General features: G+C 44.5%; 1 long non-coding RNA gene across 3 annotated transcripts; it reads right to left on the bottom strand.

The window, feature by feature from the left end:
* Positions 1-1588: 1588 nt before the first annotated feature.
* On the bottom strand, positions 1589-8954 carry Gm34853. 3 transcript variants are annotated; one of them, XR_870343.2, is made up of 4 exons: positions 8842-8954; positions 7794-7905; positions 5642-5776; positions 1589-2185 (listed from the first exon to the last, which is right to left on the bottom strand). It is a non-coding gene; the product is annotated as a predicted gene, 34853 (long non-coding RNA). The 3 variants fall into 3 exon arrangements; XR_003947529.1 differs by lacking the exon at positions 1589-2185 and having other exon boundaries at positions 2696-5776; XR_003947530.1 differs by lacking the exons at positions 1589-2185; positions 7794-7905 and having other exon boundaries at positions 2696-5776.
* Between the last annotated feature and the right edge of the window lie 5740 nt (positions 8955-14694).

Here is a 14694-nt window from a genome sequence, read left to right as displayed (position 1 = left end):
GAGAGTTTAGCTCATGGGCCAGTGTGATGGCTCTGTGGGAAAAGCACTTTCTGCTAGGGTTGATGTCCTCTGACGAAGTCTGATCCTTGGGGTCCAAATGGTGAAAGGAAAGAACTGACTCAAACAAACAAACAAACAAACAAACAAACAAAAAACCCTAGAGCAAAAGTTGGAAGTCTGCTTTCCCCAAATCTCATCATGCCATTACATTTTTTCTGAACCTGGGTACAATTAATTTAAAATAGTTTGTTATGTACTTGGAGAGATAGCCTGTTGATGAAGAGCACTGTCATGAAGAACACTGGTTGTTCGTCCAGAGGACCCTGGTTTGATTCTCAATACTAACAGCTTTTTTGGTAACTTCAGTTCCAGGGTATCTGATACTCTCTTCTGGTTTCCATGGGTACCAGGCATGAATACACATGGTGTGCAGGCATACATACAAGCAAAATACCCATATACATACAAATTAATTAATGTTTAAAAATGTTATAAGAATTATAGAAACTAGTTCTTATTTTAACTTATATTTCTTTGTTGTAATGTATTTTAATTTAATAAAACTTATTTAGATCCGTTTTATTTGTAGTGATATCGCACACGAACCTAAGTGGTTTAGATGTCACCAGCACTTAAAATACCTTTTGAGTCGTGTCCACCAGAGAGTGAAGATCCCTGGGTCAGCCTCGTTTGGTTGTGAGGATCGCACACATACAGAAGGATTTTGATTGGAGTGAACAAGTTATGCAGCCACAATTTGTCTGTCTCAGTATGGGGGTGAAGCAGACCACGGTGGCTTTCTCAAACAGTGGGTGTGGAGGACTCTCAAGTGTTTAGTTCTGTGCTGCTTTAAGGCGCCAAGTGGGATGCTGTGTTCAGAACTACCAACAAGGGACAGAGAGGAAAGACTCGGTTGGCTCTTTTCCCGACCACTTCTCTACCCAGAGAGCATCCATAATGAGTACACACGAGGATCAATTAACCCACTTAATCAGTGTGCTTCATCCTTGCAAACGCACACAGAAAGTGCACGCTTGACATCTGGAAGAATCTGCCTCTACTGGCCCATTTATGGGCCAAAGTTAATTTTTAAAACATCACTACGGTTCTGTAGCTGTTTCTTACTTGAAGCTGAGTTCCTTTGAGGTTCATCTTGACACGTTGGTAGACTAGTGTGAAGGGCTGGGCAGGGGAGCCTGATAATCAGGGCAGCAGGGCTGGAAGTTGGGAGGGCACCTTGCTACGGTACCTGTGGCACTGTCACTCTGTAGCTCCCAGGGGGACTTCAGGGTAACCAGGCTCAACTGTTTCTCTGCCTAGCTCTCCTGGGTGGTTTGGTCTGTTGATTTTTCAGTGTCTGTAACCCAAAGCAGTGTATCTTTCTTGGTGCATTTGCAAAAGGGACCGTTGCTAAGATTGTTGAGCACACAAGGGAAAGTCCTTGTGTTTACATAGTTTGACCTTGGGCATTGTTTTCAGAAAAAGATTGCTCCGTTCTGGACCTCCGCTAAGTTAATGTTTCTTAGCCATCTTAATTAAATGAATAATAGCCAGTTGGATCGACACAGCCATTCCTCAGTGAAGCCTTGGTCTTTGAGAAATACCTTTCCTTTTCTGGAATCTACAGCCTAGTTATTGCCCAACATTTATGCTCCCTCTCTGGAATTCAACATAATTAAAGGCAACAGGTACTTGTGAAGTTCCTGTGAATGCTGGCACTGTGTGAGAGTTAGAAGTATAGTCAGAGTGTCCCAATTATACAAAGGAGTAGAAAAATCTCCCAGTATCCCATTCCCAATCCGTTAACAGGAGTGCATTTCTCAGATAGGTCAGATTGGTTGACTCTTTTAATTGGCCCTCCCATGCTCCCAAGAATCAAGAAGGCCAGGAGTTTCTAGGATGTTTAAGCAGCCACGTATGCAAGCTATCGTTCCTTTGTGGACTGTGCAGAGCGAAAATCACATAACTGCAGAAAGGGCCACATTGAGCGGACGCCAGAGGCTTGGAATAGGGGATTCAGAGCATAGTGCTGAGTTTCTGTAGTTGTTGCTTTGGGTTTTGGTGGTGTCGTCCTTTCTGAAGCTCTTTGTCTCTTGGCTGTGTGAGGCTGTGATGTTAAAGCTCACTGTAGCACACCCCCTCTTTCCTCCAGTGGTTGGAGGTTAAAACAGAGCAAATCAATCCCCTGAAAAAACCCAACGTTTTTCCATAATAGACAAGTGACTTTATTATTTTGCCCAGTAAAATAAAATTGCCTTCCAGAATACTAAAGTATTAAAACAACTCAATGGTAGAGCCTGACAGTTGATTATTTACAGACTGATTGATAAAGGGAGAAGTTTACGATGAAGACCATGCTACTCCATCCTAAAGCCAACACCCTTAGATCTGGGAACCTTCTACTATGTTGAAAATGTTCGGTCCTGCATGAAACACTAGTACAGTTTTCTCATTACACTATAAATTGTTCAGGTAGAAGACCCAACTTTTTAATACACAATTCATACGCAATATGTGCAATCAATGCTAAAATCAATTTTAGGACGTTTCTGTTCCCTCAAGAAAACCTTGTATCTCCCCCCACACACACACACACAGAAGGCTGAGGCAAGAAGATCCTTTAAGGCCTGGAGTTTGAGCTCAGCCTGTGTGACATTTCGCCTCTGATAAACAAACACGACTCACGGAAGCCTTCTGAATTAGCATTGTGATGTAATTCTCTATCTCGCTCTGCCCACGTTTCTTGGTCAGTTCTTCCCTAGAACTTCAGCCTCCAGTGTTCTTCAGGGCCAGCATGCCAGAGCACAGAAAGCCCACTGATAAAGCAGCCTCAGTGTGAGAAGCTGGGGTTAGACCAAAGGCTCTCAACAAGTGGGTTGTGACCCCTTCAGGGTCATCTATCAGATATCCCGCATGTCAGATGTTTACATTATGATTCATAACAGTAGCAAAATTACATTTGTGAAGTAACAACAACGTAATTGTATGGGTGGGGGTCACCACAGCATGAGGAGCTGTGTTAAAGAGGGACAGCATTAGGAAGGCTGAGAAGTGCTGGGTTGGAGTCTGCAGTCTACTCAGGGAGCAGAAACCTTGATTTGGCCTTTGGAGAGTGTCCTGGCCTTTGAATGAATATCCATCATTCCTGCCTCCACGTTCCTGCCTCTTCTCAATTGTAAGATGGCCTTGTTAACCGGCTGCCAACTTTCCCCTGTGCTTACCTAGGATTTACACCCATTTGTCTGACCTTCCAAGTTCCTGTCGGAGTTCTTGTCATTTTTATTCACTACTCTCTCCAAGGAACAAGCGCACACTCCTCCTTCCAGCTTCTGCTGTCAGTCACATTGAATGTGGGTTGCCTTCTTGGCCATAAACTTCACTTCCTGACTTTCTCTCTCCAATTGTGTCCTTGGTTTGGGGGATACCAGAGAAGCAACATTATTTACCTCTGCCGAAGGCAATATCTTAATCATCTCACAGCTGCAGTAATCTATCAGCTCATTCCAGTGATGCCAGACACCGACCGACAGGCACTATGGAGACCTGAGACACCCTCTACTTAGGAGAGTTCCAGTTGCTTTCATGAGGGGAAAGGAAAACACAGGAGTGGGAACTTGTAGGGTATTTCAAGGGGGAGGTCTGCCTTGCCGGTGGGTTCTCTGGGAATGCTGCTGGGAAAATCACATACTCTGTTATTCACAGAATAAGGAGTAGATACTGTGAATCTGGGTTTGGCTTTGTAGGTTAAAGTTTAAAACAAGATTCTATTTTTATTTTTAAGTGCGTGCGCGTGCGTGTGCGTGTGCGTGTGCGTGTGCGTGTGTGTGTGTGTGTGTGTGTGTGTGTGTGTGTGTGTGTGTTCCCACATGTGTGCAGATGCCCATGGAAGCAGGAAAAATGCATCAGATCTCTTTGAGCTGGAGTAACTAGGAGGCAGTTGTGAGCTGCGCAACATGGATGCTGGAAACTGAACTCCAGTCCTCTGCAAGTGCTTTAACTACAGAGCCATCTCAGCAGCTACCAGTGTGATTGTGTGTGTGTGTGTGTGTGTGTGTGTGTGTGTGTGTGTGTTCATTTAAATGATTACAAGGCTTTATCCTCCACATGCAAACTTTGTTCTAACGATGCAGGTCGGGAGGCTTTTAAAACCGCTGCTGAAGGATTGCATTCTTGGGACACTGGAAAAGCATGCGCCACCATCGGAAAGCCTCTTATGTCTTACATAGGCTGGTTTACACTGTCCTTCCACTGATGCAACCAGGGCTCTGCTGATAGGAACACAAAGCTACAAAAGCCTGTATTTAAGCATCTTCTGCTCCTTAACATTGCTCTTCATGAAAGAGCCCAATCTTTAGGCACCTCATGAAATGCCATGACTCTGTAAATACAGAACTTGTTGTACCTGTATATCGTTGGGCACTACTTCTTGTCATAGTAAATAAAGAACAAGCAAACAAACAAATTCCCGAAGCCATCATTAACGGAGCATGTAGCTCTCAACCCTGATTTCAATCTTTGTTAAGGGGAAGTAGTGTTGCTTCTTCATCTTCGGAATCTTGAAAGCGACACAGAAAGTGACCAGGAGGGTGGCAAGGAGTACCGTGGCCTTCTGCACACTTGCTTGGTCAGGTTTCCCACGGATGTCCATTTTCCTCCCTGACTCCCATCTGAGCCAGCAACCCTAATTGGCTAAGACTCCCTGCTCAGCGGCACAATGCCAGCACCCGACATTCCTTCCAATGAGTCACAGTCAATCAAACTTGTTTCTGAGTAGCCTTCTGACACAAGGCAGGCAGCATCCAAGGAGAGCCTTACAGTATCGAATGGCTTGTGTCATCAGCCAAGCTCTGAGTGACCCTTCACTTTGGTATTGAAAGCGAAATGTGTTTTCACACAGAGAAGGCCCAAACTGTCCCTAGCCCCTGGATTCCTGTGTTGTCTACGGTGAGGAAGCCAGGGAGCACATACTAGGAAATATATCTTCAGAGCCCAGGGACTTAGGATAAGATAGTGAGTCTCTGTGTAGCCCTGGCTGTCTTGGAACTCACTGTGTAGACCAGGTTAGCCTGAATCCACCTGCCTCTGCCTCCTGAGTGCTGGAACTAAAGGCATGTACACTACTGCCTTGGCTAAGATAGCAAGTTCTATGAAGACTAGTAATGAAATTATAACAACGAATCTGTTATGCTTGAGGGTATGTGTGCCCAGACAGGAGGCAATGGAGTTTATTCACAGTGCATACTGAGCACTGCCTTTGCATGGCACAGCACCGACGACGATGTGATTTAGAGGCGGGATGCATTAGAAGCGTCTTTCTTAGTCTATTGTTCCTAAAGAGACTTGTTGGGAGAAATGATGTGAACCCACAAGCAATCCTCTAATTGTTCACACATCAGCCACAGGCGAGCCCATCTTTCAGGCTTGGGGACAATGGGAAGGAAGGGAGAGAGCAGAACCTTAGAAAAAGTTGATTGTCTTTATGTGGTGCTGGAGAAAGAAGGTCTTGGGGAAATGCTGAGACATTACGTGAACCAGTCCAGGGCACAGAAAAGGGGGTGTAAATGACTGACTTGGCCACCCCATAAATTCTTTAAGGGAATAAAGGCTACATAGAAGGTGTTCAAAATCGGAGGAAACTCACGTCAGGAGATGAAGAGTGTAAGCACTATTGGAGCTACCAGCCAGGCAGGATTGCACAGACGTGCGAGCATTCACGTAGGCCTGTTCTCAGACGTTCGAGCATTCACGTAGGCCTGTTCTCCACTCTTCTGAAACGCTGGCAGGAAAGTTCCCAGTGAGGAAAGAGGCAGGGTGGGGAACAAAGTTCTGATCCTCTCGTCAAGAGTTTGTTTGTTTAAATTATCCGAGTGCCTTTGCTCAAGCCAAGAGCCTCTCTTCTGTGGGGGTGCGGGGGGGAACCCTACATCATACTCAAAAGTGATGAGTGGGGGTGGGGGGACTCTTAAATGAGAAATGTCTGAAAATGGGGTGGGGGCCACATTGGATGAGAAGAACAACCTGAATTAGGACTGGGAAGGTTAGGAGGAAGAGAGACTGTGTTCTCACAAAATGTTCCAGAAAGAACAGCTAGAAGAACAGGGGGCTGCCTAGTGTTTAAGTTGTTTTCTGGGGGAAAGACAAAGACCAAAGACTTAAGAAGTAGAGGTTAAACCTGTTTAAAAAAAAAAAAGAAAGGTGGCGGGGGATGATGGGAAGAGATGACATCATAATGCAAAGGCAGGGGTGCTGTTCAGTAAAAGACTGTAACCAGACCTCCCTTCTTCAATTCTTCCTGCCTTCCTGTGTACCCCAAACTCTGCATTGCTTACCTTCTCAGCATGCCAAGTTGCTGGTCAGAATCTTTATTAATAAGCTACCTGTTATCTATACCAAATAGCAATCACTCTTCCATAGCCATGGAGAACTGGCTCCAGGTCCCTTGAGAACATCAAAATCTAGGCATTCAAGTGCCGCACATAAATGGCATGCTATAGTTTATAACCAACATAATGTGTAAAGTCATCTCTAGGTTGCACAATATGTTTAGTGCTGTGCAGATCCTAGCATAGAATTAGCAATATTTGTAAGGGAATAAATGACAAGAGAAAAAGTCTGTACCTATATAGTAATAGAGAGGTTATTTATCCGCCCCCCCTCCCACACACACACACAACATTTCAGTCAGTGACTGGTTAAATCATCAGATACAGAACCCGCAGATACCCAGGGCCCCAATGTCTGTTCAAATCCCTTGCTTTGTATTCAAAGCTTTCTGTAGTTTTAAACTTTTCCTGCTGATTTGAAAAATTGGTGTGCACTGTCCCTCCATCTCAATATCTGCCTTCCCCACTCAGTTCTCTGTCTACTGAAACCCTTTAGGGCCCAGGGAAAATATCCTCCTTTCTCACAAAGTCTACTCCATTGAACCCTTGCACGTGCCAACTGAATACAATGTTCCTTCCTACATCCCCCCAATCCAGTAGTTCTCAACCTCCCTAATGCCGTGACCCCTTTAATACAGTTTCTTGTGGGGACCCCCAACCGTAAAATTATTTTTGTTGCTACTTCATAATTGTAATTTTGCTACTGGTATAAATCATAATGTAATTATCTGTGTTTTCCCATAGTCTTAGGAGAGCCCTTTTAAAGATTTGTTTGACCTCCCCACCCAGAGGGGTCATGACCCTAAGGTTGAGAACTGCTGCCCTAGTACCAGTGCAGTCTTCCTGACGCTGACCTGGGCTGTGTGCTTTCCAATATCATGGACATATGCAGTACTTAGAAGTTCATACAATGTTCTCCCAAACGTGTTGTTTACTGAGCTGGGGAATCATTACTGCCATTTTTCAGATACTTTAGGCTTTGAGAGTTTAAGAATCTTGACCATAGACAAACAGTTGAAACCAGAGAGAGAGAGAATGGAAAACCTGGTTCTCTCTCCTAAATCTACAGTGCCCTTACCTTCTGGGACTCTCCTAGATTTTGCTTTAAATAATGTCAACACGAAGCACAGCTCTCACTTCAAAGGGAGTAAGGGAGAGCTTGACCTGAGCCACAGGGAAAGCCCAGGCCCAGCAACACAACCCGAGTATGTTCCACTTGGAAATGGTTGCATGAGACTCTGTTGTTCACAGAGCAAATACAATCAAAATCAAGGCTTTGGCCAACTTCATCCGTGGGAATCACAGGCAGGGAAAGCCCTTCTTAGGTTCCAGATACTTAATGCTGCCATTCTTGGCTTTTGACTTTGCAGATACCAGTCACCTGCCAGGAATATATATTAAAAGTTTTACCTGATGGTCAAAAGGATGGTAAATCAGATGAAGGAACACTGCTGGTCATGAAGAGGACCAAAGTTAGCCCAAGATAAGCTGGATCCAAATCTGCAACTTTCCAACTCCACAACTACAAAGTTTGAAAATCTGTTACTCGGCCTGGAAAAATTGCTTCCCCCCCCCCTTTTTTTTTTCTTGAGACAGAGTCTTACTATTTAGTCCTGACTGTCCTAGAACTCATGCTGTAGACCAGGCTGTCCTTGAGTTCAATACAGAGATCTGCCTAACTCTGCCTCCCAAGTGTTGGAGTTAAAGGTGTGTGCTATGGCTCCTGTATCCCTCTCCTTCCCCTGCTGTAGTTTAGAATTAAATGAATGTCTAGGATTGAGAGTGTAGTTCAGTGGTTGGCTATCATGTACAACAAAGCTCTGGGTTCACTATCCAGCACAGAAAGAAAGAAAGGATGGAAAGAAGAAAGGAAGGGAAGGAGGGGAGGAGGAAGGGAGGAGGGAGGGAGGAAGGGAGAAAGGGAGGAAGGGAGGAAGGGAGGAAGGGAGAAAGGGAGAAAGGGAGAAAGGAGAGAAGAAAAGGAAAGAAAAGGCAAGGCAAGGCAGCCCTTCAGGATGACAGTAAGTTTTAAACTGAAAGTGCTACCCCAGCTCAATGGAGGGAGGGATTTTTCCACAAGAAGCTGCTGCAACTTGCTAAGGGCCAAGAGTAAAGTCATTCTCACCTTTGCAAACAAATGCCCATTCTCAGGCCCAGGCTGGCTGCACTTCATGGGTGACCCCACCCCACCTGGCGCCTTTGTCTCAACAGGCTTCTCAGTATGCCCTGTCCTCAAGCCTGAGGATTATCTCTTTGTCTGTGGGGCACCCTGTCTTCCACTCTTCCAGTGACTACAGAGCCATTAATAAGCACACAAACCCAGCTTCCCAGGGAAGATGGCAGCTTATAATAGTGCTGAGTGAGCGAAGATTTTATCAGGGCATTAAAAAAAAAAACAAAAACAAAAAACCTTAAAGACGCCACAGGCAAGATTATGAGCTTAGGGGTGTGGTCTTACCTGGGAGGTTGGTGTCAAGAGGAGCTTTCTGGAGAGACTGTAAGAAGACAGATCTTTGAAAGGGAAATTCTTCATGGACGTCAGAAACACTCATGGCGGCGGCGGGGGGAGGGCGGGGGGGGATTTATTGTGGAATTTAAATTTGGGAACGAAATGACATTAAAAAAAAAAAACCTTAAGGGATCTTTGCCGGAAAGTGCTGACAGCAGCAGATCTTTGACGGAGGACTGGAACCCTGCAGAGGATTGTCGGGCACAAGGAATAAGGCAGCACTGTTAAAGCCCTATTTCTGGAGATGCACTCCGACTCAAGTTCCTAAGGCCATTTCATTCTGGAAGACAGCAATAGTTCAGCCGTGGAGGGTTGGAACTCCCCCAGTGTGGGTGTACTGTTAGCTGTGGACAGTCTGTGCTCCTCCTACGCAGGTGAGCTGTTTGTTCTAAGGAAGAAAACAAATACACATAAAGAACTCCTGGTTTCTTCAGGCCTATTTTGAATAATGCAAAAGTTGGCTGTTTCTCTCTTCATCCACATTATATGATACAACAGAGTATCCCAGAGTTCTAGATACTGTGAAGATGGGGTGATCTAGTAAAGGACTCTGAGCTAGATCATCCCGTGGTAGAAAGTAGACGGAAAAGTGAGTGAGAGGATGCTGAGCTGGTTTGAAATTGTTCACTCTCGAGGTAACTAACCTGTTCCTATGTTAATGGCATTTACCCATGTGGGAGGCCAGAAATCTCAGGTTCTAATCATCCCTCCACACTGGGGATTGAAGGTACAACACATACAATGGATGGTGGTAGTGGTGTCTGCCTTTAATCCCAGCATGAGAGCAGAAGCAGGTAGATCTTTGAGTTCAAGGCCAGCCTGATCTAAAGAGTGAGTTTCAGAATGGCCAGGGCTACATGGAGAAACCCTGTCTCAAAGAAACCAAATATAGATAGGTAGTATAAATAGGACAGGACAGGACAGGACAGGACAGGACAGGACAGGATAGGATAGGATAGGATATATGGTAGGTAGATAGATAGATAGATAGATAGATAGATAGATAGATAGATAGATAGATAGATAGATAGATGGATGGATGGGAGGGAGAGAGGAAGGGAGGGAGGGAGGGAGGGAGGGAGGGAGGGATAAGATAGGATAGATAGAATACATACATACATACATACATACATACATACATACATACATACATACAACACATGATCTTTGGTGACTCTTTCGAACTATGACAGTCTTGTTTGAAATGTACCTGGGATTTGTGAGCACAAAAGAACTTGCTTGAAGTTTAAATGATTGGTAGCCCAAGTAGTCTCACCTGATGTCTATGTCCTACAGGTCTCTAGGAGTTCTGGTGGTCAATCTGCATTCGATACGTGGCTTCCTCTCCATTCTGCCCCTTCTGTAGGCTCCTGTAGGAACAGATTGGGTGGAAACTGGCTAACTTTGGAGAAGCCATACAGATCAGAACTGGCGAGTTAAATCTTAATGCTGTACTGAAATATTAATTGATAAAATATAATGTCTGGAATTTCCTTCAAAATGGCCCATGCTAGAAGGGCAAGTGAGCAGACAATTTGATTAGATGAGACTAAGTTAATAATTGAAGCACAAGGGCTGGAGAGATGGCTCAGCGGTTAAGAGCACTGACTGCTCTTCCAACGGTCTTGAGTTCAATTCCCATCAACCACATGGTGGCTCACAACCATCCGTAATGAGTTCTGATGCCCTCTTCTGGTGTGTCTGAAGACAGCTACAGTGTACTTCTATAAGTAAAATAAATCTTAAAGACAAAAATTGAAGCACAGAATAATTGCACCCTGAGGTTCATTATACTATCTTGTTTTCTTTTGTATATGATTGAATTTTCCATAATAAATCATTTCTATATGGCTGCTGAGGTTACTATTGTAGAACACCTTAGCTGAGTCTCTGGTTGGGGCAGTTTTCTCTCTGACCATCTTTCTCTTTGACATGTTTGCTTGGCTCTCCTCTTTTCCCTGAACTTCAATTCTTTCCCCTTCCCCCTATTATGAAGCACTAAATCCATAGGATCCTTACTTACAACTTTTAATTTTTAGTCAGTGTACAGTGAGCTTCACTATAACATTTTCAGGCATGCGCGTCAGTGCACTTTGAGGGTATTTACCCCTTCCTGTGACTGTCTTTCCCATTTAAGGCTAACGCTAGACCAAACAAACAAAAGCAAAGGGCTCTTTTTATGTACTGCAAATGATGTCATTCTTTGGCTAGACTCCTCCTTCATCTACATTGGGGGGAGACTCTGCTCTTATAATCAAGCATACCCATTGACAGTGACTTTGTGAACCTTTGGTTGTCTCCTGAGGAATGCCACCTTCCTTCTCACCCACCTGGATCTTACACCCAGCTCAAAAAGTCACTGTGTTTGCCCACTCTCTGCCCTTTGTTTAACCTCACAGCAGAATAGAAAGAATGGAAGGTGGATGTTTCTTATGGTTGTGGGCAACAGAATTGAGAGTCTTTCTAGAACATTCTGTCTGGAGAAGTCAACCTTAAGAGATAAGCCTTGTTTATTTCTGATTTGGAGGGCAAGGAGAAATCCCCACGACCCCTAAAACTTTCTCTTCTGATTTCTCTCCCTCACACAACTCTTGCTCCCTTTACGAGAACTTCTGGCAAGAAACATGTTGACTCATGGTGGTTTATCACTTCCTTCCTCTGGCTCACGTCCAGTCAGGATGCTAATGAGCTGTCAAGTGATAGGCACTTGGGAAAATGGACGACTTTCTAACATTGGAAACTCCATCATCTTAGCCTTGATAATCTGGAACGGATAGTGACAGGTGGAGACAGGGTTGCCAGAGTGAAGTTGGATGCCAACTACCTCCTGCTCGCCAGCATGTGACTGCTCTTCTTCCTTTGAAGACGACATTCTATCACACCTATTTGTATGTGTAGACTTTGTGGCAGCAATAATGATGTGTGCATCGGAAGAGTTTGAACCTCAGCTCCGTTGGGTGGATGTGTGGGATGTCTCATCTTAGAGAGCAGATTTGCTTGGTGACAAGCAGATAATTCTCTCCTTCTACACTTCCCTTCCGTGACCAGAAACTAGGCAGGATACACAGCTCAAAGCCACCCAGCTGTGGGAGAATGCCTTTCCAGGAAGACGGAGAAGGGCAGTCATGAAATATCCAGACTCATGATTACATGACTTTAGTCTGGTCACTTTGGGTAGGCTGAGGCATGGCATGAGGTAAAGTAGGGTGGGGCAGGTGGAATCACCTACATTTTATAAGCCACTGGAGTAGAGGAGCCAGATGAAATGTGGATGCCCACTTACATTGGAATTTCAGATCAGTGATATGTTTTAACATGAGTAAGCCCTGCATGTTGCATAGACACATGTATTAAAATAAATATATGCTATTTATCTGGAATTGCATGGGTTTTATTTGCTGGTAACCCTGAGAAGCCATGCAACTCCAGATAAATAGTCTAGTGGCCTATCTGCTGAGCCACTAAATGTGGCAAGTGGCAACGGAACAGTTTCTAGGTAGAGTGAACGTTATGAGTGCAGCAGTAGGATCTTATTCTGACCCAGTTTAAGTGCAAAAAAAAACAACCAAACAACCAACCAAACAAAAAACTTCTTTTATTCCTTGGGGACTGTTGGAAAAAATAATAGTTGCAAATGAAAAACAATTGCTAGCCAAAGGTCTTTTGTTGTCTGGGTTGTGACCCACAGAGAAAGCTTACTGCTTAGGGTCCAGAAATGATGTTCTAGCCTACATCCCCACCCACACTTTTACTGCCTTCTAAACATGTACTGCTTTTGTTAAAAAAAGCTTTCAGTGTTTACTAGAGAAAGGGTCATTAGTCCATCGTGTGTCTGTGCACCATCAGCCTCAACAGTTAAAAGCTCCCAGTCAACACCGCCCTGTCTACATCACCCCATCCACCCACCCCAACCCCAATAATGATTCTGGAATGGAGCCCAGAAAGCAGGAGCTTTACGGCTTCGTGTCTTTCTCTTCCTCATCATACCTTCCAACTCCCCACAGCAGAGTTCTAAGGTGACAAGGCTAGAAATGTCTTTGAACAGTGTTCCCATTTGTACAGTTCACTAGTTATCTGCCTTGCCAAAACAAGAAGCCCTGGGTCCTCCTTGCCCGGCTTCCTTCACGCCCACAGTTTGCACTTGGGACTTTAGTGTTGGAAGCCACACCCCAGTCATAAGACTTTGGCTAGGTCTGGGGCCTGGTGACAGTGGAAGGAGTAAGACGTGGCTTTGCTCACAGCTCTGTGAGATCCTTCTGGGAGCTGACTTAGCCACACATCCTTGAAGCTTTCCCTGTCTCTTCACTGAGCTTGGATCCAAGCGCCAAGCGAGGCACAAAGCTCTACCCTCGTGCTAAATATATCACCGGGTCTTCAGCACTTAGACAGTGATAACACTGGAAGGATTATTAAAAGCAGCAGAAACATGCTACTAAATCAAAGTTGTGTAAACTGTGCTATTGGTGCGATGTGGAATATTCTGTGGTGCTCATTGAAATGACGTCATAAAAGCATCCTTGTTGACACAGCTTTGATCCTATATTGTTAAGTGAAAGATAGCTTCACAGCCTCATTTTATCGATCTTTATCCTGGAAAAGACTAGCATGGTTAGCTCTTAGGCATAAGGTTATATTAAAACCTTGAAGTCTCAAAACGATTATGCGTACTAAGGACTTCCTTCTTGTCGTTTTTATTTTTAAAAAAATTCTGCAGTTGTCAGGTTGGACTTGTGTGATTATATATACGCTAATGCACATATATACATCAGAGCAGTAGGAGAACATTTTAATGGGTACATTTAGACACCCTACCTTCTGCACACAGCATCTTCCCCTTGTATCCGCATGGGGCATCAGGCCCACCAGGGTTCTGGATTACTCTACTTCTGCTAAGGTAGGATGAGACAGTGGTAGATACCTAGCACTCAGGTAGCTGAGGCAGGAGGTTGGTGAGTTTGAGGCTAGCTTGGGCTATAAAACAAAACAGTCTCAAAACAAAACAAAAACAAAAAACAAACAAACAAACAAAAACCAGCTGAAGGAAAAGAACCCAAAGGCTGGTATGCCCATCCCCCAGAACCCCTGCATTTCCCACAGAACCCCTGTGTGTCCCAGGATGGTCAACAACTCAGTTTGCCTGGACTGAGGGCTATCCTAGGCTACAAGATTTCCTGCGTTCACTGAGAAAGCCTAGGCCAATTTTGGGACCAATTGGTCAGTACTTCCCAGGCATAGAGGTTGACTCTGATTCCCTTCGTAGAATGCATTCTCCCACAGGTCTGAATTCTTCTGGTCTCAAAGCTAGGAGGGCATGAAGTTCAGCAGGTGGAGCAGGACTCAGAAACAAAACAAAACAAAACAAAACAAAACAAAACAAAACAAAACAAAACAAAACAAAACAAAACACTCTGCACTTTTGTCTCTGCATTTAGCCCAGGGCATGCTTTTGTTCTGTGTCTGAGCTTCCAGAAATAAAATGAAATAAAAGATTATCTAAATAATTCAGGACGAACTGGTTATTCAGTGAAGTACTTTCTCACATCCACTATTAAGGACTCCTTTTTTGTAGGCTGAAGCTAACGTTTATTCCATTCCTTTGGCTCTACGTTTTCCGGCTAAAGCTTTTAGCGTAAAACAAAAGAAGAAAGGGGTCAGGGACCGGAAGAGAAAAACCACAGCCAGTGTGGGAAGGAAACCTGTCGCAAGCGGAAGTCTGTGTTAACTGCACGGAGCTTCAATGAGGTTTGCCTGTGCGCCCCAGAGCTCAGGTTTGTAAACCGAGGCAAAGGGATGAGGGTGTCA

The sequence above is a fragment of the Mus musculus genome, chromosome 8 (genome assembly GCF_000001635.26).
Source record: "Mus musculus strain C57BL/6J chromosome 8, GRCm38.p6 C57BL/6J".
Classification (NCBI taxonomy): Eukaryota; Metazoa; Chordata; class Mammalia; order Rodentia; family Muridae; genus Mus; species Mus musculus.
This window is presented reverse-complemented; position numbering and strand designations above follow the sequence as displayed.